Source organism: Dipodomys merriami, unplaced genomic scaffold, assembly GCF_024711535.1.
Source record: "Dipodomys merriami isolate MVZ:Mamm:240054 unplaced genomic scaffold, mDipMer1.0.p SCAF_802, whole genome shotgun sequence".
NCBI lineage: Eukaryota > Metazoa > Chordata > Mammalia > Rodentia > Heteromyidae > Dipodomys > Dipodomys merriami.
Genome location: NW_027206405.1, coordinates 348740 through 375382, shown reverse-complemented (window position 1 = coordinate 375382; position 26643 = coordinate 348740). Strand labels below are relative to the sequence as shown.

The following is a 26643-nucleotide window of genomic DNA, read 5'->3' as shown; positions in this document are numbered from 1 at the left end:
AGCCGGAAGTAGAGCTGTGGCTCAAGTGGTAGAGTGCTAGCTTTGAGCTGAAAAGCTGAGGGACAGCGCCCAGGCCCAGAGTCAGGCCCCACGACCAGATCCCCCCTTAAAGAAATATACTAAATACATTAGTATAACATACTTATAGACATTATATCAAATATTATATAGGCAACAGAGTATTACTTAGCCATAAACAGAGTAGAATTCTCTTCCTTTGCTAGAAAATAGATCGAATGAAAGGTTATCTTGTTAAATGAAATAATCTAGTCTCACAAAAGCAAATACTCTCTCACTATATAAATTAGAAAAAAAGAAAACAAAGGACAGTTTAAAAAGATCATGAAAGTAAAAAGAAGCATGGGAGCGTGGAACAGGGCGAGGGAAAGTGATAGGGTGAAGAGGAAGGGGTATAAATCAGAATAATGGATTAGATCAGCACTACTTACTAGACCCTATGGTGAAAATGAACAATACAACTTTTGAGTGGCAATGACAGAGCGAGGGAAGGGATAACAATCTTTAAAAACAAATACACTCTTTTTTTTGTCAGTTGTGGGGCTTGAACTCAGGGCTTGGCCACTGTCCCTGATCCTCTATGGCTCAAGGCTACTGTTCTACTACTTGAGCCATGATTCCTTTAAATTTTTGAGTGGATATTGGAGATAAGAGTCTTATAAGGACTTTTGTGCCTGGGCTGGCTTGGAATTATGATCCTAAGGCTGAGTAACTAGGATGCACCAGCACCCAGAGAGAAATGCACTCTTTTATATAACCCCTCTGTACATCATGTTCATGGTGACTCACCAGGTGCAGGTGACTCACACCTATAATCCTACCTACTCAGGAGGCTGAGATCTGAGGATCAAGGTTTAAAGCCAGCCCTGGCAGGAAAGTCCATGAGATACTTATCTCTAATTAACCACCAGAAATCCAGAGCGGTGCTATGGCTCAAGTTGTAGACCCATTTACCTTGAGCTGAAGAGCTCAGGGACAGTGCTCAGACCCAGACATCAAGCCCCATGACCAAAAATAAATACTAATCAAATAAATAATCAAATAAATAAAGCACAAAAAGGAGAATAATAGAGTGACAAAGAGGAGAGACAGAGAAAATGACAGGGTTAGAGACTGACTCAAGACCAGATGGAGAGGGAGAGGAAATGGAAGCAGGAGGTGAGGGGAAGAAGGGAAGGGGAAGTGCAGTAGGAGATGGTATGTGGTGGAAGAAGAGGATGGAAGAGAGATGGTAAAGCAAGAAACAATGGGAAAAGGGAAGAGATGAAAGAGAAGGAGAAGGAACAGAAAGACGAGAAAAAAAGCACTGATAGCCAGCCCAGTACCAGCACATACTCAGAAAAACACACAAAAAGGAAAAAGGAAAAGAAAGAACACTGAGACATTATGAAAATCAACAATATTTCCATCCCCACCCAGCCTCTTCACTGAACACTGCTCCTTAAGGACTTCGGGATTCCTTAGCTTCCTCCGCAAATCTCTCCTTCTGTATCACTGCCATCTCTGTCTATCAGCAAGCTGCCCATCCTTTGCCCAATGTGGCCTACATTGCTTCCCTCACCAGAAACCCATCTCATTCTTTGATCTGAGCTCTTCTCCTCAAATACCCCTGAGCTGGGCCATTGATTTGACGAGAGCTGTAGCCCATCTCCTCGTGAATTCCTCCTCAGTTGGCTTTGCTAGCTCAGCCTCCTGACCCCAGTGCACACATAGCAAAGACCAGGTGTGCCCAACTCCTCCCCATCACACCCTTGTCTCCCAAGGGTAGCATCAGCCCTCAGCAGTACCTCTGTGTGGAAAGTCTGATGCCTGTGGATGAATCAGCAAAATAATCCTGGGGCAAAGGGTCATATTCAGTCTTACCAAATTTCTCTATGTCCTAGGAAGGGTCCATCCACAGGTACCATTGTAACTCCATGGTTTCTCAGGTGTCTTGCTTCCTTCCAAGGCTTCTCTCCTCTAGTTGAATGGAAGAAAAAATGTTTTATTTTGTATACTTTGTAATGTCAGACATCACCTTTGCAAGTTTAGAGTGTTCTAATATTTGAAACTCAGTTTTCTCCCCACTGTGGTTCCATGAGGACAAAAATCATGCCCTACTAGTCTTCCATGAGACCTATAGGCTTCCCCTGGGAACTGCCAGGGGAAAGGAAGCACCATGCCCAAAGCCTGGTGCTCTGGGAAGGGGGTGTCAGCTGAGGGCCTCTCTGGGGACTCACAGGATCTCTACTAAGATCAGACACCTCTCAGGGCTGACCCCCTAGCACTGTGAAAATGTAATTCTCTACCTGTCCATTCTCCACTTGCAGCCCAAACCAACACCCTTTCCTTCCCCAAACATTTGTAAGTTGTCCCTCACACAAGTACACAAATTCCTTTGTAAAAACAAAGAAACCAACTGAAGGCTGAAGGCTCATGTGTGTAACCCTAATTATTTCACATGCTGACACTGAGAAGATTTCAGATAAAGCCAGCTTGGGCAGACTCCATGTCCAACGCAGTAGAAATATCAGACCTAGAGGTGTGACTCCACTGGGAGAATACTAGAGAGAAACATGCCCATGGCCAAGAGAGAGAAACTGAGGGAGGGAGAGAGAGGGATGGAGAAAGAGAACTCAAATGAACAGAGAGAATAACAGAGAAAAATACATACATACACACATACATAAAGACAGAGAAACAGATTCAGGAGAAAGGAGCTCGTTAGAAGGAATGGAAAATGGAGAAAAAATGATTAGAAGGAGGAGAGTAGGGGAAGTCAAGGAATGTGGGCATAAGAGAGATGACAGACAGTAGAAGGAGGCTGCAAGGAAAGGACACAGAGGGAAAGGAGACAGAAAGAGAAAAGAACAAACTTCAAGCCTTACTTCCAGCACACTCCCAAATGCATACACATGATAAACTAAAAGAAAGACAATAAAAAGTATGGAAAAATAATGGACATAACAGTACTTCCCTCCCCACCCACCCTTCACTGAAAACTGATTGGTGAGGAGTTCTGGATTCCTTACATTCCTGCTCTCAGCTCTCCTGCAGCATCAGTATCAACCCTGTCTTGCACCAGGTACCCATTATTTGGCCTATTTTGGCCCTTATTTTTTCTCTCACCAGAAACCCATCTCATTCTTTTCGAAGAGTTCTGTTCCACAAATACCCCTGAGCATTTCCACTGATCCACCAGGAACCCCAACCCTCCTTCTTGATGTTAATCTCATCAGTCTGCTCTGCAGTCTCAGCCTCCTGACCCAGTGTACACATATAAAACACCAAGTGTGTCCAACCCCTCCCCATCACACACTTGTCACCCAAAGGCAGCATCACTCCTCAGCACTGCCTCTGTGTGCAAATCTAATGCCCTGGCTGACCTAATACAAATATCCTAGTAGTGAAGGCTCATATTCAATCTTACTGAATTTCTGTTCTTGTGGGAAGCCAGCCATCCTACGCAGGGTCCATCCACAGGTGTGATCTATCCACAACCCCAGTCCATCCAGCCCCATCCATCCACATGCACAGTAGATCACCATGCTTCCTCAGTTGAACTGTTCCTTGACCACCTCTACCTGAAAGGAAGGGAATGTATTTTAATTCAAACACTCGGTCATTCCAAAATTGAACTCTTGATTTCAGAATGTTCAAATATTAAAACTTGGCTAAGTTAGATCTTTGGTTCTGTAAGGGGAAGAACTGGGCTCTGAATTCCTCTATGTGGCTTAGTCTTTAACTGGGAACTGCCAGGGGAAAGGAAGAACCATGCCCAAAGCCTGCTGTTTTGGGAAATGGGGAGTCATCTGTGGGCCTCTCTGGGGACTCATAGAATCTCTACTAAGACTCTAACACCTTTCAATGCACTTGTACAGTGCACAAGTTAACCTTCCTTGTCCATTTACACCAACCCACCATCCTCTTCCTCCCAAAACGATTTGTAAGGTAACCCTCACACAGTGGTTCCTCAGAAAAGTACACAAATCCCTTTCATATGAGAGAACGAAACCTTTGCCGTACCAGACTAACAAAGCCCAATGCATTCTCTGATGCTGTAGGCTCTTGCCTGTGATCTTACCTATCCCACAAATTGCCACCTAGAAGACTGCATTTACAGCAAGTCTGGGAAAATTAAGTAGAGAAATGCAAACCTGGAAGTGTGACTCAAGCAGTGAATCAGACATGACCATGAAAACTGAAAGAGAAAGAAAAAAAGGGAGAAAGACAGAGAGGGAGAAGGGGAGAGATAAGGAACACCAGAGAGCAGGAAGAGAAGGTGAGGGAATGAGAAGAGGGCATGAGAAGAGGGAATGAGAATGAGGGCATGAGAAGAATAAGAAGAGGGACAGGGGAAATAGAGTAGGAGTAGTTATGGGGGGCATAAAAACAAGGTTAAGAGAGAGGGCAGAAGGGGGAAGGTGAGAAAAGTGGAGAGAGTACAGAGAAGGAAAGGAAACAGAGCATAAGAAAAAAGCATGGATGTACCAGCACACACTCACAAACACATATACACAACAAACAAAACTGAAAAAATAAAAGAAAATGGATTGAGAAATCATGGAAATCAATGGTAATTCTCTCCCACCCCACTTCTTCACTGAAGAATGGTCCATGTGGAATTCAGGATTCCTCAGCTCCTGTCATTTCTCCTTTACATTTAGTGTCCACCCTGTCATTTCTCATGTACCCATCTTTTCCCTCTTGTGGCACTCATTGAATTTTTCACCAGAATCCCATTTTGTTCTTTCATGGGAGATCTGCTCTCCCCAAAGAGCCCTGAGCAGTACCACTGATCCACCAGGAGCCCCAGCCCTCCTCTTGCTGCTAAACTCATTAGTCTCCTCTGCAGGTTCAGCCTCCTGACCTATTGTACACATAGAAAAGGCCAGATTTTCCCAACTCCTCCCCATCAAACACTTGTTACCCAAAGGCAACATCAGTCCTCAGCACTGCCTCTGTGTGCAATTCTAAATGCCCTAGGTGAACCAATACAAATATTGTAGTGTGAAGGCTCATATTCAATCTTAACAATTTTTTTTCTTGTGGGAAGGCAGTCATCCCATGCAGGGTCCATCCATGGGTGTGGTCCATCCACAACCAAAGTCCATCCAGGCTATGTCCTTCCATAGGCCCCAGTTTATCTCTATAATTCCTCAGGTCTCCTGTTCCTTGATCACCTCTAGCTGAAAAGAGGGGAGTATGTTTTAATCACTTTGTGATTCCAAAAAAGTCATCCTTCCCTGTCCATTTACACCAACCCATCACTGCCTTCCTTCCACAACCATTTGTAAGGTGAACCATACACAGTTGTCCCTCACATAAATACACAAATACCCTTTCAAAATAGAGAAACCAACCTTTGCCACACCAGATTAACAAAGTCAATTGCATTCCCTGATGCTGTAGGCTCTTGTCTGTAATCCTACCTATCTCCCAAGTTGACAACTTGAAGACTGCATTTACAGCAAGGCTGGGAAGATACCATCTTCAAGTAACTAGAGAAATGCAAGCCTGGAAGCGTGACTCAAACAGAAGAGAACCAGACATATCCATGAAAACTGAGAGAAGAAAGAGAAAGACAGAGAAGGAGAAAGGGAAAGAGGGAGAGATGTGTAGAGAGAGAAGGAGTGAGGGAGGGGGAGGGAAAGAGAGTGAGACAGATTTAAGAGCAGGAAGAGAGGGAGAGGAAATGGTAGAGGGTAGGAGAACAAGTAGAGGGACAGGAGAAGTAGAATAGGAGTAGGTATGGGAGGAATGAAAACAAGGGAAGGGAGATGGCGGGGCAAGGCAGGGGGAAGGTGAGAAAAGTGGAGAGAGGACAGAGAAGGGAAAGGAAACAGCATAAGAATAAAAGCACTGAGATGTAGCAGCACACACTCACAAACACATACACACAACAAACATACAAAAGGAAAAAATTAAAGCCATCTTACAAATCAACAGTAATTCCTTCCCACCCACCTTCTTCACTGAAGAACGGCCCATGTGGAATTCAGGATTCCTCAGCTCCCTTCTTAACCTGCCTCCTGTCACTTCTCCTTTACATTTAGTGTCCACCCAGTCATTTACCCTGTACGCATCTTTTCCCTCATGGAGCCCTTATTTGGTCTCTCACCAGAATCCCATTTTGCTATTTCAGGGGAGATATGCACTCGAATAGCCCTGAGCTGGACCACTGATCCAACAGGAGCTCCCGTCCACCTCCTGCTGAAAATCTCATCAGTTTTCTCTACAGGCTCAGCCTCCTCACATCAGTGCACACATAGCAAAAGCCAGGTGTGCCCAAATCCTCTCTATCACACACTTGTCACCCAAGGGCAGACAGCAGGAGCTTGCACCAAACCTTCTCTGTGGAAATCTCATGGCCCTGGCTAAACCAATACAAATAACCCAGTGCTGGAAGGACATATCCAATCTTACCGAATTTTCCCTCACGTCCAGATGCAGTCATCTCAGGCAGGGTCCATCCACAGGCACCACTATATCTTCATACTTCCTTAGGTCTCTTGCTCATTCACAGGTTTCTCCACCTCTTGCTGACAAGGAGGAAAAGTATTTAATTCATACATTTTTGTCATTCAGAATGGGCTCTGGATGTTCAGAATGTTCTCAGACTTGAAACTCTGTTCTCCTAGCAAGATGATTCGCTAAGGAAAAAAATTGGGCTCTGGTATTCTTCCATGAGGCCTAAAGACCTCAAATAAGAACTGATCAAAGCCTGGTGTTCTGGAGAAGGGGGTGTCAGTGGGAGGACTCTGCGGATGCATAGGTTCTCTACAAAACCTCTGACTTCTCTCTGTGCTGACATACTTGCACCATGCACGTTTTTTTCTCCCTGTCCATTCTGCCCCAAAATCCATCAACCCTTTCCTTCCCCTACCATTTTCAAGCTGTCTCTTACACCTTGATGGACAGCCCTCAGATAAGTACCTAAATCCCTTTTCTCAATCAGAGAAACAAACCTGTGCAACACCAGGTTAACGAGGTCAGAAGCATTGCTGCTGATGGTGGATCATGCCTGTAATCATAGTTCTCCCAGAAGCTGATGCTCAGAAGATCACAGTTAAAGCCATCCTGGGCATACTCCATTTTCAATTAAGAAGAAAAATGTTGGCTTGGACTCAAGTGACTCAAGTGGTAGAGCACCAGCTATGAACATGCAAACTCAAAGAGAAAGATATAGAGGGGTAGGAGAGAAAAAGATTTGAGGCAGAGGAAGAGAGAGGAAACAGAACAAGAGAAGAGGGAAAGGGGAAGAAGAGGAGAAGATGAATGACCTGGAGGGAAGTTAGCTGGAAAAGGGGAGAGAGACAGGCAATGGAAAGAAAAAAGAGACAGCAAAGGAGACAGAGAAAGAGAAAATCACTGAGTTCAAGTGCCAGTACCAGCACACACTCACAAACACATGCATACAACAAACAAAAAGAAAGTAAATAAAACAAAAGGACTGAGACAAGATGGAAATCAACATTACTTCCCTGCCCACCCTCCTCTTCACTGAAGATGGTTCCATCCAGAGTACAAGAGTCCTTAGCTTCCTCCTCTCAGCTCTCCTTCAGCATCAATGTCAACACTGTCTATCACCAAGATGCCTGCTATATGACCACTCTGGCCTCACTGCTTCTCTCACCAGAAACCCATCTCATTCTTTGAGAAGAGTTCTGTTCCCTAAATACCCCTGAGCGGCACCACTGGTCTACAAGGAGCCACAGCCTTCCTTCTGCAAATCTCATCATTATGCAGTGCAGGCTCAGCCCTCTGAGTCCAGTCCCCTCATAGCAAAGGCCTGCTGTGCCCAAGTCCTCCCCATCCCACATTGTCACCCAAGGGCAGCATGGGCCCTCAGCACTGACTCTCTGTGCAAATATAGTGCCCTGGCTGAACCAAAACAAACATCACAGTGATGAAGGCTCACATCCACTCTCACCGGATTTCTGTTCATGTGGGAAGGCAGTCAGCTCAGACAGGGTCCATCAACAGGCACCATTATATAGGCATGCTTTCTCAGGTCTCCTGTTCCTTCACCACCTCTAGGTGAAAGGAAGGGAATTTATTTTAATTCATTCACTTTGTGATTCCTAAAATGGAGATGTGACATTTAGAATAGTTGAATATTTGTGCTGGGAAGGTGGCTCAGTGGTAGAACGCTTGCCTTGCATGCATGAGGCCCTGGGTTCGATTCCTCAGCAAAAAGAAAAAAGCCGGAAGTGGTGCTGTGGCTCAAGTGGTGGAGCACTAGCCTTGAGCTGAAGAGCTGAGAGAAAGTGCCTAGGCCTGAGTTCAGGCCCCACGACCGGACCCCCCCCACAAAAAAAGAATAGTTGAATATTTGAACATCAGCTCCCCCAGCATGCCAGTTTCCTCAGCAGAAAAATTAGGGTCTACTCTTCCATGAGGCCTAGACACTTCCCCTTGGAACTGCCAGGGGAAAGGAAGCATCATGCCCACAACCTTGTGCTCTGGGGAAGCGGGTGTCAGCTGGGGGCCTCTCAGGAGACTCCCAGAATCTCTACCAAAATAGAACATTCAGCGCTGACCCTTTGTGCAGTGCACATGTCCCTTCCTCCCTGTCCATTTGCACACTATGCCACCACCCCCTTCCTTCCACAACCATTTGTAAGGTGTCCCTCACACAGCTGTCCCTTACATAAGTACACAAATCCCTTTCATAATAACTGAGAAAACAACCTCTGCTACACCAAACTAACAAAGTCTAATGTGTTTGCCTGATGCTGGAGGCTTTTGCCTGTAATCCTAGCTATCCCACAAGTTCACCTGTAAGATTACAGATACAGCAATTCTAGGAAATTCCATCTTCAATTAACTAGAGAAATGAAAGCCGGGAGGTATGACTCAAGTGGTAGAGAACCAGCTATGACCATACAAACTGAAAGAGAGAAAGAGAGAGACAGAGAGAGGAGAGACAGAGAAACAAACATTGTCAGAGACTGATTCAAGAGCAGGAAGAGAGGGAGACCGAATGGAACAGGAAGATTTCAGGAGGAGGAAATAGGAAGAGAAGAGGAGAGAGAAGAATGAAAGGGGAAGAATACGAGGAATGTAAGAGGGAGAAAGAAAAGTAGGGAAGGTAGATGGAATGGGGTGGAGAGCTGAGAAGGGGAAGATAAGGAGAGAGAGTAAAGGAGACAGAGAGAAAAGCACTGAGTTCAAGTCCCAGAGCCAGTACAGGTGCACAGACACAAACACACAACAAACAAACATGGAGAGAAAAGAAAAAGCATTGAGAAATCAAGGAAATTCACAGTACTTCCCTCCCCACCCACCCTCTTCACTAAACACTGGTCCATGTGGAGTTCAGGATTCCTCAGTTCCTTTCCTGGCCATCCTCCTCTGAGTTGTAATACAGCATCAGTGTCAGTCCTGTCTTTCAATAAGGTGCCCATCCTTTACCCTCTTTTGGCCCTCCTTGGGCTGTCCTTTGGCCCCTCCTTTTGGCCCACCAGAATCCCATCTCATTCTTTGAGGGGAGATTTGCTTCCCAAATGGCCCTGAGCTGAATCTGATTTACCAGGAGCTCCAGCTCACTTCCTTCCACAAATGTCATGTGTGCTCTGCAGGTTCAGCCTATTGACTCAGAGCACAAATAGCAAAGGCCACGTGTGCCCAACTGCTCCCCATCACTCCCTTGTTAAACCCCCCCCCCCCCGGTAGCTGAGCCAACACATATAACGCAGTGGTCGAGGGCCACATCCAATCTTACCGAGTTTCTGCTCATGCTCAGAAACAGTCAGCCCAGCCAAGGTCCACCCACTAGCAAAGCCCACCCAGGCATCCATCCACAGGCACCACTGTATCTCCATACTTTCTCAGGAATCCTGCTCCTTCACAGGTTTCTTCACCTCTACCTTGAAGGAAGGGGTATCATTCTACTTCATATATTTTGCCAGTCTAACAGGAACTCTGGTTGTTCAGACTGTTCTCTTATTTGAAACACAGCTAACCCAACATTCTGGTTCCCCTTAAAGAAAATGGGGGCTCCTGGGGAGGGGGAGAAGTTGCAAATCAAACAACCTGTCTAGGTAATAGGGTCTCTTTGACTGTGAGCAAATAAACAAGTCTGAAATAAGGGATTCTTGGATGATGGTATTATGTTGGGATAATGATGAGGTTTAGATAGAAATCACACCCACAGAAAACTGCATTGAATAGGAGGAAAGTTGGGGCAGAAACCACTGACAGTGTATGGGGTGAATGGAGACAGGTCCCTCTCCATTCCCAGTGAAGATTTGCTCTTATGTTCCAACCCAGCCAGTGTACCTAGTGTGCTCAGGAGTTGTACCCTTTCACCTGAAGACTGCTGAAAGAGAAGCAGAGTCCAGGATGCCTCTTGCCCCTCAGATCCATGGGCTCCTATAGCATCAAGGGTCTCACTTTAAACCTAAATAAATGAACTAGAAAGTAAATAGGCAGACAAGCAACATACATAAAAGGTGAGATGATGACCTGCTGCAGCATTTGGGACAAAAGCATCTTTAGTGTTCAAGGGACAAATGTGAAAGGTTGTTCAATGAAGTGACAATACTCAAGTAAGGGATCGATGTGGAATTAGCCAGCTCAGAAAGTACAGGCAGCTTGAGATCACCTTTCAGCTTATCTTTTAGCATTGGAAAGCCAGTGCAGTGTCCTTTCTTGGGAAGGAATCCCAGCTGGAGAATCCCCTAGCACTTGTCACACAACCTGGCCATGCTGGCCAGAGACTTCTGCAGTGTGAACTTTCTGCATGACTCCTTCTCCTCCTGCAGCTCTTCAAATCCACACCTCTCAGATTTTCCACAACCCAGTTAGAGTCACCCTGAAAGTCTGAGTTTGGTGGTTTTCAATTGTGCTGTTTCAGAGTTCTGCACCACTTTCTCTGGGACAGCTTTACTTTCAATCTGTGGACATTACTTTGGGGCCTTCACACAGCAGCAGATTCTGCGAAATATGGTGACTATCCTGTTAGCCACCCTCCTCCAGCCCTGTCTAATATTCCACCTGGGGGCTGTGGCCTCCCCCTAAGGCTGCCCAGAGGGAAGGGCATTTTCCACTGAGTGTGAATGCTCCATTCTGTCAAGCAGCTAAAAGAATCCTGGCCCAACATTAAGCTGGAACTGTAGCTCTGCAGGGAGTAGAGAGGAAAGACAAGCAGACTGGCACTTCGGGTTTTATTGAGAGGTAACTGATCATCATCATTGTGTAACTGAAATTCTGAGGACAAGCTGAAGGCGTTATGTCCTGCAAAAAAGCTGGCTCTCCTTTGTGGAGGGAGAGTTGTGGTGGGATTGTCCTCAGGAGTTGTGCCAGATGGACTATCCAAAAGCATCAGTTTTGATTCCACAATTCTGGCATTCTCTTTTAAGTTTTCTTGGATGAGCAGGTAGGTGCCCATGGCTTCATTGAATTCTCTGTCCTGGATTGCCTTTTCAATGCCAGCTACATTGTACCCCATGTCACACATGACTCTGACAATGCGATCCAGCTTGCCAGGCAGTGGCTCATCAGGAAGCAGGCCAAATCCCACACCTAGAGCCAGCCATGGGTGTTCCATTATCTCCTCAATAGCAGGCCTCAGATTGAAGTCCACAGTCAGCAGTTTAGAAAGGAGATCTTGTCTCTTTGCAGATAGGTGAAGGGGAACAGTGTACTGGCCTCTAGGACTTGTAACCCTATGTCAGCCATATTACTCCCCTCAAATGGGAACTTTCTCATTGTCATCACATACAATAGCACGCCTAAGTCCCAAATGTCCACCTGGTACCCATCGAACATTTTGTGTAGGAATATTTGTGTAGGTCACCCTGTCACTCAGCCCAAATTCACTGACCTTGACATTGAGATTGGCATCCAATAGGATGTTGTTGGCCTTCAGGTCTAGGTGTGCAATTCCATTCTCATGAAGGTAGTCAACAGCACTCGTGATCTGTTTGAATAGCCTCCTGGCTTCAAACTCTAAAAGGTAGCTGGAGGAGGATTTTTTGATCCACCTCAAGAGATGACCCCGAGTGGCCAGCTCAGTGACAAGGTACACACAGTCTTCATTCTCCATCACCTGGAATAATCAGATGATGTGTGGGTGACGTACAGTTTTCACAAAGGCCACCTCATTTTCTATCTCATGGCTTTCCAGCTCTTTCTTTCAGAGAACTTTGACCACCACTGTGGTGTCTGTGAGGCGGTGATGGGCCAGATTGACATAGCCATAGCAGCCATAGTCGATGATCTCTGTCAAGTTGTACAGTGATCAACTCCTTCTTGGGGGAAGAGCTAAAGGAGACTTTGTTGTACATTACCATCTTTCAGCTGAGATGACAAGTGATCAAGCTTAACTATTACCTAAGATGATCTCAATGAAGTTGCCAACTAATAAATCTTACGAAAAGGTAAACTAACAAGTAAATACAACCCCCAGACTAGTAAATGAAATCCCCAAACCCAAACAAGACAAACACAACCCCCATACCCAAAGAAAGCAACCAAGTAGCTCTGACTTAGTCCAGCGGGTCACCAAGGAAAAGCTCCCAGTGCTGTAACTGACAGAGTTGGAGGGCAATTGCCTCTTATGTATCCTGCTGGGCATACCTCACAATGGCCTGTGACATCAGGAGGAACTGGACCAATCAGAAGTCAGGCCATTGACATCAGTGAGAAAATGGGCCAATCAGAGCCCAGGGCAAACCCACCGGCAGTTATGCACTTGGGCCAGGAGGATCATTGTCAAGGAATTCTGGGCCCATCCACAGATGCTTCTACTGCTACCATGGCAACCATGTGAGGACCACGAGGACATTGGCCAATGGCCCTTGTCCTACTTGGAGACTAGGCATTCTAGGATGGCCACGGTGGGGACATCTCTCAGTGGAGCCTATCCTTGGGCAGAAGTGAAAACACTGCCCTTTTCACTTAACATGGTCTATATCTAATTACAACCTACCCTGAGATTGGAGACTTTGTAATGACTCAACTCAGCTTCTAAATGAGAAGAGACCAGACACCCAGGATTAAATGATAGTTTTATCCAGATCTGTCATTCTCATTTCTGTTCCTAGTTTGTATGGTTTCCTGTGCTTCTTTGTAACTTTTTTTTCATGTTTTTTTTTCAATCTTTATTTGTCCCTCACAGGTCAGAAAAAAAGTAATTTGCTTTTATATCTTTAGTACAGTTGTGTCAAATTTTAATATAACTGTTCTAATAAAAACCATATATGAAATATAAGTATCTCAGAAGCAGACTCCGATTTTATGGACCTGAAGTTTATTCTACTTGAGAGGTCATTTATTCATACATATAAATATATGTATATATGTATACATACATACATACATATATATATGTATGTATGTATATATATATATATATATATATATATATATATATATATATATATATATATATATATAGGTCATGGAGCTTGAACTCTGGACCTGGGCGCTGTCCCTCAGTTCTTCAGCTATGGGTTAGCACACTACCACTTGAGCCACAGTGCCACTTGTAGTTTTTTGGTGGTTTATTGGAGATAAGTATCTAATGGACTTTCATGTCTGGACATTCTTTCAATTGCTATCCTCAAATCTCAGTCTCTTGAGTAGCTAGGATTGCAGGCATGACCTAGCACTGGCAAGATATCTCACAGGTTTTTTTTTTTATTATGAAAATATTGTACAGAGTGGTTACAATTACATGGGCAAGATAATGAGTACATTTCTTATCAAGCATTGTAGCCTTTGTTTCCCCTTCCCATCCCTTCTCATCCTCCATCCCTGCTCATCCTCCCTCCCACCCCCCCCCCCCGGCACCAAAGTTGTCAAGTTCGTTTTGGACACAACTACTTGTATATCTCATTGTTGCAATGGTTCCACCTGTATCCCTAGTTAAATGATTTGTTTTTCCCCTTCACCTCTACAAATTATACCAACATCAAATACAGTGAAAGCAGGGGTTATACTGTGGGGGAGGGACATACAAAGCAACAAAGAAATCATCTTATAAATGTGTTAGAAACAATTGCATGAAAGAAAAAAAATTGAATACATATCTTAGGGTTCATTTCCCTAACATCACCTTATCTGACCTTTTCTGCTTGACTCAGACATATACTAGATATTGCAAATAAGGGAAACCATGGGACCTATGTTTCTTTGGGCCTGGTTTATTTCACTTAATATAATTTTTTCCAAGCCTTTCCATTCCCTAACAAATGGGGCAATGACATTCTTTCTGATGGAGGCATAGAATTCCATTGTGTATATATATATACACAACATTTTCTTGATCCATTCATCTACTGAGGGGCATTTGGGTTGGTTCCATATCTTAGCTATAGTAAATGATTCTGCAATAAACATAGTCGCGCTGGTAGCTTTAGTGTGGTCTTGTTTGTAAACATTTGGGTAAATGCCCAAAAGTGGGATTGCTGGGTCATAGGGGAGCTCTATGTGGAGTCTTTTGAGGAACCTCCATACTGCTTTCCAAACTGGTTGAACAAGTTTACACTCCCACCAACAATGCAATAAGGTTCCATTCTGTCCTCATCCCCTCCAGCATCTGTTGTTATTAGAGTTCTTGATTTTAGCCATTCTAACTGGGGAGAGGTGGTATCTCAATGTTGTTTTGATTTGCATTTCTGTTATGGCTAGGGAGGTTGAGCATTTCTTCATGTGTCTATTGGCCATCCTTCTTTCTTCTTCAGAGAAGTTTCTCTGTAAGTCTTTAGTCCACTTATTTATTGGGCAGTTGTTTCTTTGAAGATTTGTTGTTGGGGGATTTAATTTTTTGAGTTCCAGGTATATTCTAGATATGAGACCCTTGTCTGTTGTATGGCTATTAAAGATCTTCGCCCAATCGGTGGGCTTTCTATTGATCTTGCTAGCTATGTCCTTTGCCTTGCAGAAGCTCTGCAACTTTATGCAATCCCATTTGTCCAACCTTTCTTTGATTTGTTGTGTTTCAGAGTCTCTATTCAGAAAATTTCGGCCTGAGCCAAGGAGACCTAGGGTTTCTCCTATTCCATCCTGTAATGTTTTCAGAGTGTCTGCTTTGCCTTCGAGGTCTTTGATCCATTTGTAGTTGATTCTGGTGCAAGGTAATATATAAGGATCTAGCTTTAGTTTTCTACAAGTTGTTAGCTAATTTTGCCAGCACCATTTACTGAAGAGGCTGTCTTTCTTCCATTCTATTGTTTTAGCTTCCTTATCGAAGATTAGATGGCTATAGGTCTGTAGGTTCATTTCTGGGTTTTCAATTCTATTCCATTGGTCCTGAGGTCTGTTCTTATGCCAATACCAAGCTGTTTTGATTACTATGGCTTTATAGTAGAGTTTGAAATTTGGTATTGATATTCTTCCAGCAGTGTTCTTTCCGTTGAGGAGCATTTTTGCTATTCGGGGTCTCTTATTGTTCCATATGAATTTTTGGATTGCCTCTTCTATTTCCTTGAAGAATGAGGTTGGAATTTTGATAGGTATCGCATTGAATTTGTAGATAGCCTTGGGAAGTATTGCCATTTTCACGATGTTAATCTTTCCAATCCAGGAGCATGGGAGTTTTTCCCATTTTCTAAGTTCTGTTTTGATTTCCTTTTTCAAGATTTTAAAGTTTTCATCATAGAGGTCCTTCACTTCTTTGGTTTAGTTAATTCCTAGGTATTTTATTTTTTGTGGGGCTATTACAAATGGAGTTACTTTCCTAAATTCAGCCACACTTTTCTTTGGCATACTTTTTGTTGGCATACAGAAAAGCCATTGATTTTGGGGGGTTAACTTTATACCCTTGACAGGTAATTTCTTACTGCTTTTTGCCTGTAGTTAAGTTTGACAGAGGATATGGAAAACAACTTTTATGACTTCAGTGGTAAAAATAAATGTTCTGTAAGTCATACAGAGCAGGATTCTGGACAGCTAGCATAAAATGTTGCATACTGAATTTATATAAATAATTTTTAAACTACAGAGATTTTATACTAATATATACTAAAAATATTTTCTCAGAAAAAATTGACAATGCTAGTAATAATCTTAACCCACTTGTCATGTTTCTGGAGAGCAGGTTTAAGAACACTGAAAAAAATATTGCATCTTGACATGCTCAAAGCAATGAACAGCAAGTAAATAACAATCAAAACTATGAGGTACTGGTTTTAAAAATTAAATTATTCATACGGTGAAGATAACAGAAATATTTTTTTAAATCCTAAAGAAAATCTACTTTTGTCTCTACAATGCCTTTAATGAAAGCCTGTAGTTGCACATAACATAAAAATTCTCACAAAGGTTGTATAATTTATTTGCATTTCCTTTATAATGACCATGATTAAATCTGAACTATTGTAAGCAAACCACCATCTGGAACCACATCGAATCAAGATTCTATTTTCCATGATGACCGATCAAGGAAAACTTATGCAGTTGTCTACTTTGCAATATTGTGTAGCAATGTGATTAGATAATCATTCAGAGCCATGAACCAGGCTAACTGGAACATAAACAAATACACAGTATGAAACTTGGAAATGTTTCAGTAGTTTGTTAGATCCTCTTGACTCAAATCACTCAAGCTCTTTGTAAAACAAGATTGAAACTTGGTGTCAAGTGTTTCTTAAGTCTATGCTAAAAGAGGGGTATGGAAAAATAGGAAAGTAAGACATTTTATAGGCATGTTATAGGGTCATAGGAGCACTTCAGGAAGAGAAAAAATAGCAACATAGGAAATAACCTGCAAACTAAATTCTTCAATAGCCATTGATCTATATTATTGCATCAACATCATCATTGTGAATTGGGCTCACCTCATCCAAAAATAGACTCTGTTGAGGAGTAAAGTCTTCAAGCTGAGATATCAAAGGAGAATTTTACAATAAAATATTTAAGGTAGTATTAATAGAGAAAATTTAGGCAGCTAGATGAAGGTAAAAAAATGCGTTGATGGAAATTATCCTGCAACAGACCAAAAAAGCTTTATAAAAGCAAGGAATACTCTAAAGCCACTGTCTTCCAAGTCCTCAGAAGCAACCAGCCTTACTTGGTGACCTCTTGACCTTGAACTTGTAGTCTCTGGACAGAGACGGTAATTTTTTTTGTTGTTAAAACATCTGATTTCTGGTTCTCTGTTATAGATATCCAAAACCTTAACAGACTAAAAATTATGCACTAAATCTATCTCAATAAACAATTTGAACTATTTGTCTTTTTAGACTCTGGGCACATATGCAGTATATAAAAGGACTAGGAAAAATATCATCAACCCTCAGTGAACTATTAGGAAAAAAAGAACTCAATTAACTTCATATTACTGCCCTCTTAAATGTCATGAGAATGCTAAAGACAACAGGAAAGAGGAAAGACTATAGCCAGACACAAATGGATCTTCACGGTAATCCTAGCTACTTAGGAGGCTGAGATCTGAAGATTGGAGCTTAAAGCCAGCCTGAGCAAGTCCATGAAACTCTTTATTTCCAATCAACCACCAAAACCCAGAAGTGGAGCTGTAACTCAAATGGTAGGTAGAGGGCCAGCTTTGGGGGAAAACATGGCTGCTAAGGGATAGTACCTAGGCCTTGAGTTCAGCCCCAGTACTAGCATTAAAAAAAAGAAGAAAAAGATAGTAGTATTTATTTATGGTACCATAAAGAATCGTTCACAGCAAACATGGAAAGTTGTTCAGACAACCATTTTCAAGTAATGTAGAGGATGATATGGTTGGTAAAAAGCAACAAGGACTAGATGTGAAAGAATGCTGAATGGCATGAATGAGTAGTAATTATTAGCAATTAATTGGTGGCCATGATACAAAGTCTTTAAGGGGAAAAGTGAACTCAACTACATAGTACTGTCAATAGCAGTACTTCTAAAAACTGACTTGAGTGAGAAATGAAAATAGCAAACAATAATATAAAGCATTAAAAGGTTGGGAAGTAGAAGTATGGCTCAATTTTTACAGCATCAGCCTCAACAGAAAAAGCTCAGCAAACATGCTTATAAAGCCCAGTACCAGCATCAGAAAATAAATCCAAATCAACACTTAGATTGAGGTGTTTATAACAATGTTCCTGGTGAGTGGTATTAATACAAGTCTAAGTTTTGAAATAAATATGTTATTATATATGAAAGTCTTTTTTTGTCAGTCATTGAACTTGCACTCTGGACCTGAGTGTCCCTGAGCTCTTCAGCTCAAGGCAAGCACTCTACCATTTGAGCCACAGTGCCACTTCCAACAGAAGTCTTTAAAAATGGATTCTACCTGGGTGATACTAGAAACTCACTCTGATTACTATACAAAGGTAATCGACATCATTTTTGGAGAGTGGTTTGAACACTTAAATACCTGCTTATCTGAAACCACTATCTCTAAGTTATCACTGGATAGACATAGCTTCATTTTTTTTCTTGTTACTCAAGATAATTTTATCTTCAGTATATGTATCTGTACTATCCAAGGAACTTTAAAATAGATATAACTGTAGGTACATTTAAATATTCATTTATATTTAAATGCACCACTCTGTTTGATATGCCACAGATAACCTTACTGTCTACAGAAATCTCTTGGCATTGAGCCTTGGCTTCTTTTTATTGCCATATATTTGTTTATGCTTATGCTTGGATGCTCTAATGAGATTATAAATCCCTTGAGGACTATGGATTATATCATTGCTTTATCTGTTCTTTGCAAATGGTATAGTATCCTGAAGAGTTATGATTAATATTCTTAAGGAAGAAAAGATGAAATTACTTTCCTGTTACCATAAGATGCCTGTTTATTCCACCTTCCCCAATCTGGTTTTTTTTTTTTTTTACAAATATACGCTTGCCTTATAAATGATTGTAAGAAATCTCTAAGTGCTCAGGTCTGATGTTATTTTTTAGCATGAGAGGTAGAGACTTTTTTAAAATTTAATATTATGTTATTATAAGGGTGATATCAGAGGGGTTACAGTTACATAAACAAGGTAATAAGGACATTTCTTGTCAAACATTGTTACACCCAACATTGTTTTATGTTTAACATAAATTAAATTCCATTTGTTATTTTGAAAAAAATGTTTTACATTGCATCATATATGAAAAGCAGATATAATCTACTAATAAAATAGATGTATTGAATAGAATTTAGATCGAATAATCTATACCTGCACCTTACGCACTGAACTATCCACCCAACTACCAAAGCTGAAGTGTAATTTTTTCTTATGGCACTTTCTAAAAAATGATTTCAGAGAATGATAGAAAGCAATGTGGTGTGAGTCTATTTTTCTGTTGCATTACAGGTTAATCATAGTGTAGTAATAGCACAAGCTATTTTGAAGGGTGGCATGCTCACTAGACAGAGATACTAATCATGTCTTGAGTCTCTTAAAAACCTGCGCACTACCCATCCTTAAGCACACACATATACCTTTGTTCAGCACTAAAAGCAAATATCTGTAATGTTAAAATTATGTCTTTGGAATGATTAACCTTGATTTTTGCACACTTTTAGCTCCCCCTTTCTTCCCTTTCTTAGGATCTGTTCTGACCTTGCTGAAGGAGTTCTATATGCTATTTCTTTGCAGTAGTTTTGGGGGAAAAGTAGTGAGATTTTCATAAGGAAATCTCTGACACCTGTCAAGCTGGTTCTCACACATTTTCTATGTTCCAGTCTCAACATTTCAAACACTTCAGTGCTTCTTACATCTCAAGAATATGTGAGTATGCAGAAACACTCCAACAGTGCTAAACTTAAACAGAATCATTTATGAATGCCATCTTGGCACTAACTAGTAAATTAATTACAAATTCATATTCTCTTTTGGTTTGTCCTCAGGTTAAATTTGATGCCATATTTCCAATTTTTATTTCTGAAAGGAAAGTTCAATTTCTTGTTCTATGCTAATGTATTCATTTCTCAAAACTGACTTTATATTGAATATCTTTTAAAAAATAATCCATATCAGTAAACTACAGCTGAGCAAGTTAAATAAGATAAAATTGATTGGAACACAGATCTGTAGACTTTAAAAAAATATATACACTAACTTTCAGTAAGAGTGACTTTAAAGAATACTTTGATCTCTATATAAAGGTTCTGAAATGTATAACCAGTGAGGCCGGTTTCTTTTCAGTACATTTCAGGGCTTTAAATATTTATACTTTGATCTAAACTTTATGGATAGGAATTTATCAAGACAAACTAGAGACAAGTACAATGATCAAGTCTAAAAATAGTCAATAAAATATTTTATGGTTTTATGGTAACTTCTAATTATGAGTAAATAATTATAATAGGCATGACAATACTATACACTATGATCATGTTTTAAAATAAAATAAAATACCATTAACATTCCTTAAAATAAATAAATGTAAAAATATGGACAACACAAAAAAATAAAAAAGAGGAAGGAGAAGGAAGGAAAGAAGGAAGGAAGGAAGGAAGGAGGGAAGGAGGGAAAGAGGGAAGGAGGGAAGGAAGCAAAAAAGGAAGGAAGAAAGAGAGGAAAGAGAGAGGAAAAGGAAGAGAAGGGAGGAGAAGAGAAAGGAGAGGAAAGAAAAGGTTAAAGTTTAGATGTGTCTTGAAACTAATCAAAATACTAATAACATTGCTGTATGAATTTACTCACCCTTTCATTTAACAAATATAATATCAGCACAATTATTTTATTTTCTGGTCTAATATTGTAGTTTTATTAGTCTACATATTGTTTCTTTTGGCAAGATAGAACCTAAATACCATGGCTAATGATAGAATATAAGGAACCTGTGTTAGTTGACCTGAATACTTAACATTTTCTATTTTCCTTTTAGTGTTTAAATCTAGAATTTACATTTTCTGATTAGGATTCAAACATGTAAAGGGTAATACCTCTCTGTCAAAAACATGCAAGATGTTGCATTGCTTGAAACATTTTACTACTCATACCCATACACTCTGTTGCTCTAAACACACAAACTACCATGTATGTGTTCATAGCTCTGAAATGGAGCTGGTGGCAGACAGCACTGGAAGCAGAATCTAGTTCAGTCATCCACATTCAGTAATGCATTCCTTTTTTTTTTTTTTGGTGTCAGTGGTGGGGCTTGAAATCTGGGCTTGGGTGCTGTCCCTCAGCTTTTCAGCTCAAGGCGAGCACTTTACCACTTGAGCTGCAGCAACACCTCCAGCTTTTTCTGCTTATGGAATCAAACCGAGGGCCTCTTGAATGCAAGGCAAGCACTCTACCACTGAGCCATCTTCCCAGCCCATGTATTCTATTTTTAGAAAGTCTTCTGCAGTGAATTTTCCCTTAAAAGTATACTACCTAAACCGAATATGTGTACACCTTTGAAGACTCTTCATGATAGGCCAACTTGTTAGGTTTTGTTTTTTTTAATGTTCCCGTTAAGCCTGATATCTTTGAACAAATTTTCAAATTCATCTTGTATTACAGTACCTCCTAAGCTTCAGCTACAAATCCATACTTTGTAAACCCAGTTTTTCACAATTTACGAATGAAATTGCCAATGACATTTTAATAATTGGTTCAGGTCTCTAGGTTTTTTAATGACAAACATTTCACAAGTCTAATGCCTCTGAGCAGCTGTCTATAAGAAGTTAACTTTTCTGCACTGGGACTATCTATCATTTGGGATACTGGACATCAAGTTCTAGAGCTTAATTGTTGTTTTGTACTTTTTATGGTCTGTAGTTTTTTAGCCTACTCAAAAAGATATATTTCAGCTAGCCAAAACTCTCCTTTTCGATACCCACTTCTCATTATCCTTATTTCTAAAATCTCAGATATGCTGATTAGGCAGCCCTTGTCCCAGGTCATTTTGTACATAAAGATACCACTTCTTTCCCACTTTTGCCCTCTTCTCAGTACTACATAAATACTGTACTATTTAGGTTTAAAATGCTCTCTCTGATAAGAGAAAATAGGGCCAGAATAATTTCAAGATGCAAGCTATTGATAACACTTTGTAGTAAACTTATTCAACCACTTTGGAAAGTAGTATGGAGATTCCTGAAAACACTCCACATAGAGCTCCCCTATGACCCAGCAATCCCACTTTTGGACATTTACACAAATGATCGCAAACAAGACCCTACTATAGCTATCAGCACAACTATGTTTATTGCAGCATTATTTACCATAGCTAAGATATGGAACCAACCCAGATGCCCCCCAGTAGATGAATGGATCAAGAAAATGTGGTATGTATACCCAATGGAATTCTATGCCTCCATCACAAAGAATGACATTGCCCCATTTGTTAGGAAATGGAAAAACTTGGAAAAAATATTATTAAGTGAAGTAAGCCAAGCCCAAAGAAACATAAGTCCCATGGTTTCCCTTATTTGCAATTACTAGTATATATCTGAGACAAGCAGAAAAGGTCAGATAAGTTGATGTTAGGCGAAATGAACCCCAAGATAAGGATTCAAATGTTTTTTCTTTCTTGAGATTGTTTCTAACATAGTTATAATTTCTTTGTTGCTTTGTATGTCCCTTCCACAAGGTATAATCCCTGTTTTCACTGTATTTGATGTTGGTATAATTTGTGGAGGGGAACGGAAAAACCAAATTGTTTAAATAGGGATACAGGTGGACCCATTGCAACAATGAGATGTACAAGACATTATGTCAAAAACGAACTTCACAACTTTGGTGGGGAGGCTGGGGAGATGGGGAGGGATGGGAAGGGGAAACAAAGAAGGAGGCAACAATGCTTGATAAGAAATGCACTCATTACCTTGTAACCTTTGTAACCCCTCTGTACAGTGTTTTCACAATAAATTTTAAAAAAGAAATCAAAAGTCTGATAAACACTTTCTTCTCTTCCAGTAGAATCCTCTCTCCATTTAAAGAACAAAATAAAAAAGGAGACCAAAGACAATGATCTCTTTCTTGAGACTTAGAGAAAAGTCAGAACTTTCATTAGGAAGTAATAAGGATCATTATATGGCAGTGTCCTTGGCTTTCATCTGAGGAATTTTTTAAAATGTCTTAACATTTATGGGACTTAAGAAACATGTCATTCTTTGTAGTTCATATAGAAACATTTGCTTATCTAAAAAAGAAGCCCAAGTTGGAGGTTGGAGGAGGGGGGAAAGAAGCCTCAGAAGTTAGAAACTTTGGTTTATGTAAATGGTGAAAAATAACCCAGAAAATCTGTGACTCCAGACACAAATGAAGAGAAATGACAAAGGTATCAAGGCAAAGAAAGCACAAGATATTTCATTGGTGGCCACAGCCCTCATTCAAAATGTGAGCACTAGGTAAGTCCCTCCATCTAGACTTCTAGACTTCATTACTAAAGGAAGTTGGTACCAAAGTTCTTAACATTTTAGTTCGATGTTTTGAAAAAAAGAAGTTTTCTAAATTAGTTCTTCCAAATGTCTGTAGATCTAAAAATATTCAAAGAAATTGGCATGAACACTGAATTAGAAGAAAAGAATTTGTCTGTTTTCTAGCTTCCAAAATTAACTTGGAAATGAAATTAGGAAACAGAGGATGGAATGCACACACATACACACACACACAGACAGCTGGTAGCTATTACATAATGTGGACAATTCTTGAAGAAAGAATAAATAAGCCAAATAATCATCATATCTGTCTTTTAATTATTTTAATTAATTAAATTAAGTCCAATTGATTTAATTAAAGGTACGATTCTCTTGGATTTGTTAGCCTAAAGTGGATTTGTACCATGATCCTCCGCACTGAGCCTCCTCATTGGCTTGGATTATAGGCATGAACTACAGGTGCCCCAGTGTCATATTTGCATTTTATTTTATTTTTTGGTCAGTCATTGGGCTTGAACTCTGGGCCTGAGTGCTGTCCCTCGGCTCTTCAGCTCAAGGCGAGAGCTCTACCACTTGAGCTGCAGTGCCACTTCTGATTTTCTGGTGGTTTATCACAGATAAGAGTTTCATGGACTTTCTTGCCCGGGCTGGCTTTGAATCACGATCCTCAGATGTTAGCCTCCTGAGTAGCTAGGATTACAGGCGTGAGCCACCGGCACTCAGCTTATATCTTCATTATTTTACATTTATGAAAGTAAATGGTCATATTTGGAATAGCTTAATTTTAGCTTGTTTTTGCATATTTTAATTCAGTCACTTGAATATCTGAAATGCAAAGTTTGGGTTTGATTCCTCAGCCCACATAAGCAGAAAAAGCTTGAAGTGGCGCTATGGCTCAAGTGGTAGAGCACTCCCTTTGAGCTGAAGAGCTGAGGGACAGAGCCCAGGCCCAGAGTTCAGCCCCCAGGACTGCCCCCCCAATAAAAAAAACCTTTTACTTAAAGTAGAACTTTCAAAGATAAACATACTATAAAAGGCATTTTACTTCATATTAGATGCAAAATGCATCTACAGTAATACTAAAATTCTCCAGTCTCTGAACATTGCCTCTTCTCTATACATATTTTTTTTAACTAGAAGCTTATTTTTGTTTGTGTTATTTGGTACTGGGTCTAATATTTGCTGATTGTATTTGCTTGGGTATCATTCTACCATTTGAGCCATGCTTCTGGCCTGGTTTTATTTTAGATGAGAGGCACAGTACCTCTGACTTTTCATCACTAAAGCTGGCCTTGAACTGTTAGCATCCAGATCTCAGATTGCTGGGTAGCTAGGATTGCAGGAATGAGTCCATAGCTCTTGGCTTTAGATGCTTCTTTTTAAGGTAATATTATTTTTTCTTACTTATTATGCACTAATTTATGTAATAATTAAATTATGTAATTATCGATTTTAAATTCAAGGGTCATAGGTAGATGCAAGGATCTCATAGACTCCAGGCAATCATACCCCTGAATCTGAAAGAAGTGGACAAAGTTTAGAAAGGACTCTTTGAAGGGGAAGATGAAGAGATCCTTGAGTCTTGATCCTTATGAGTGAGAACTGTCTGCTCAGCCTGTGAGTCAACAACATGCTCTTACCTTGTAACTCACTTGATGGTTTATATCTGTAATTCCTAATCTAGGCTGTTGGCTACTAAGAGGCAAAGTTCTTTTTTCCATATTTATGTTTTATTGATTTCTGTATCAGACAGAGAAACTTACCACAACTGCTTATTCACCAAAACAAGACATTACAGAAAGGAGATGCAGAAACAGAAACATCCAGCTGCATCTTGCAAAAGTCTTTTGTAAGAAATTTGCAAAGATGGGAAACAAAACCACTCTTCTAATTTATTTGTTTTTGTCTTTGTAAATATGGTTATATTTTGTAAAATAAGTTCTTTCCATATTTCATATTAAATTTTACTCTCATTGTTAATTAAGTTTCATAAATTTAACAATAGATCATTAATAAATTAGGGATTATTGTCATTTAAGTGGATAAATGAAAGTTAAATAAAAGTGGATAAATGAAAGTTAAATAAAAGTGGATAAATGAAAGTTAAATAAAAATTAATTCCTAATATGATAAATATTTGTACATATTATTCAGAAAACAAAATCTATTTTGGGGAATCAATCTTCAGAATTTTAGACGGTCAGATCAAAAATGGGCAAGAACTTCCTCAAATGAAGCAAATTTGATCAGGAGATAATAATGCCATGTATCTTGGTACAATTTTTTCAGTGGTTTTGCTAAAATAAAGTACAAAGACTAGGCCAGAGACATGCCTAAAGAACCTTTCTTTCTGGTTGGCATAATTTGAAGTAGAAAAGATCTGAGTATTGAGTAGCTCAAGCTTATTATCTTAACTGCCCAGGAATCTGAGGTACATAGGATCAGTCCAGCAAAAAGCTGGACTGGTGGAATGGTTCAGCTATGAGAGTGCCAGAAAATCAAACAAACTGGAGTGAGAATGCACTACCTGCAAATTAATAAAAAATGAAACAAGAAATTCTCATCTCAGAGTGAGTAGCATTGATTAAGTATGTTTAGCACTTAGTATGGAGCACATTCTATCATATACTGCAAATCACTTGTAGAACACAGAGTGAAGCAGAACTCTTCTGGTTATTATAATTGACATTTATACTAACAATATCTAGTAACTAAACAGGGACAGGAGCAAATTCCAAGCAGAAAATAGTGATCACCAAATAAAGTACAAATTCTTCTTCTATTTGGAATAAAGCATGATGCATCAACATGTAAACTATTTATTACTTTAATCAAAAATATGTATATATTTGTTACTGAGCTGTATTTTACTATATCTGCAAATATAAATTATTGGTTTTACTCCATAAAATTTTCCACGTCAAAGTCACACACATACTTATGCACACACACACGTATGCATGCACACACATGGATGCATACACACAAATACTTTCCTACATTCTGTTGAATATTGATTCAAGAATCTCAATTGGGGGGTAGTGGGATGGGAAGAGCAAACAAAGGAGGAGGCAACAATGCTTGATAAGAAATGTACTCATTACCTTGCCCATGTAATTGTAACCCCTCTGTACGGTATTTTCACAATAAAAAAAAAGAATCTCAATTGTCACTCAGGCCATCTAGCATGTAAGGAAAAGCTAATAAAAACTTTCAATACACTAATGCTACTTAGATATATACCTATGATTTACTAAATGATATAGAAATAATGATATCATGACTTCGAATATATAAAAGCTATAATACCCATTCAGCCTATTATTATTTAAATGTCAAAGCTCTATTCTAGAGGTAAATTTGGTTTAAAGTAGAACGTT

General features: G+C 40.1%; 1 long non-coding RNA gene across 2 annotated transcripts; it reads right to left on the bottom strand.

The window, feature by feature from the left end:
• Positions 1-1882: 1882 nt before the first annotated feature.
• Positions 1883-12546, bottom strand: LOC138819634 (uncharacterized). Of its 2 annotated transcripts, XR_011369538.1 has the most exons (6): positions 12464-12546; positions 11828-12052; positions 6966-8033; positions 6424-6539; positions 3428-3581; positions 1883-1977 (listed from the first exon to the last, which is right to left on the bottom strand). It is a non-coding gene; the product is annotated as an uncharacterized lncRNA (long non-coding RNA). The 2 variants fall into 2 exon arrangements; XR_011369537.1 differs by lacking the exons at positions 11828-12052; positions 12464-12546 and having other exon boundaries at positions 6966-8313.
• Positions 12547-26643: the final 14097 nt, after the last annotated feature.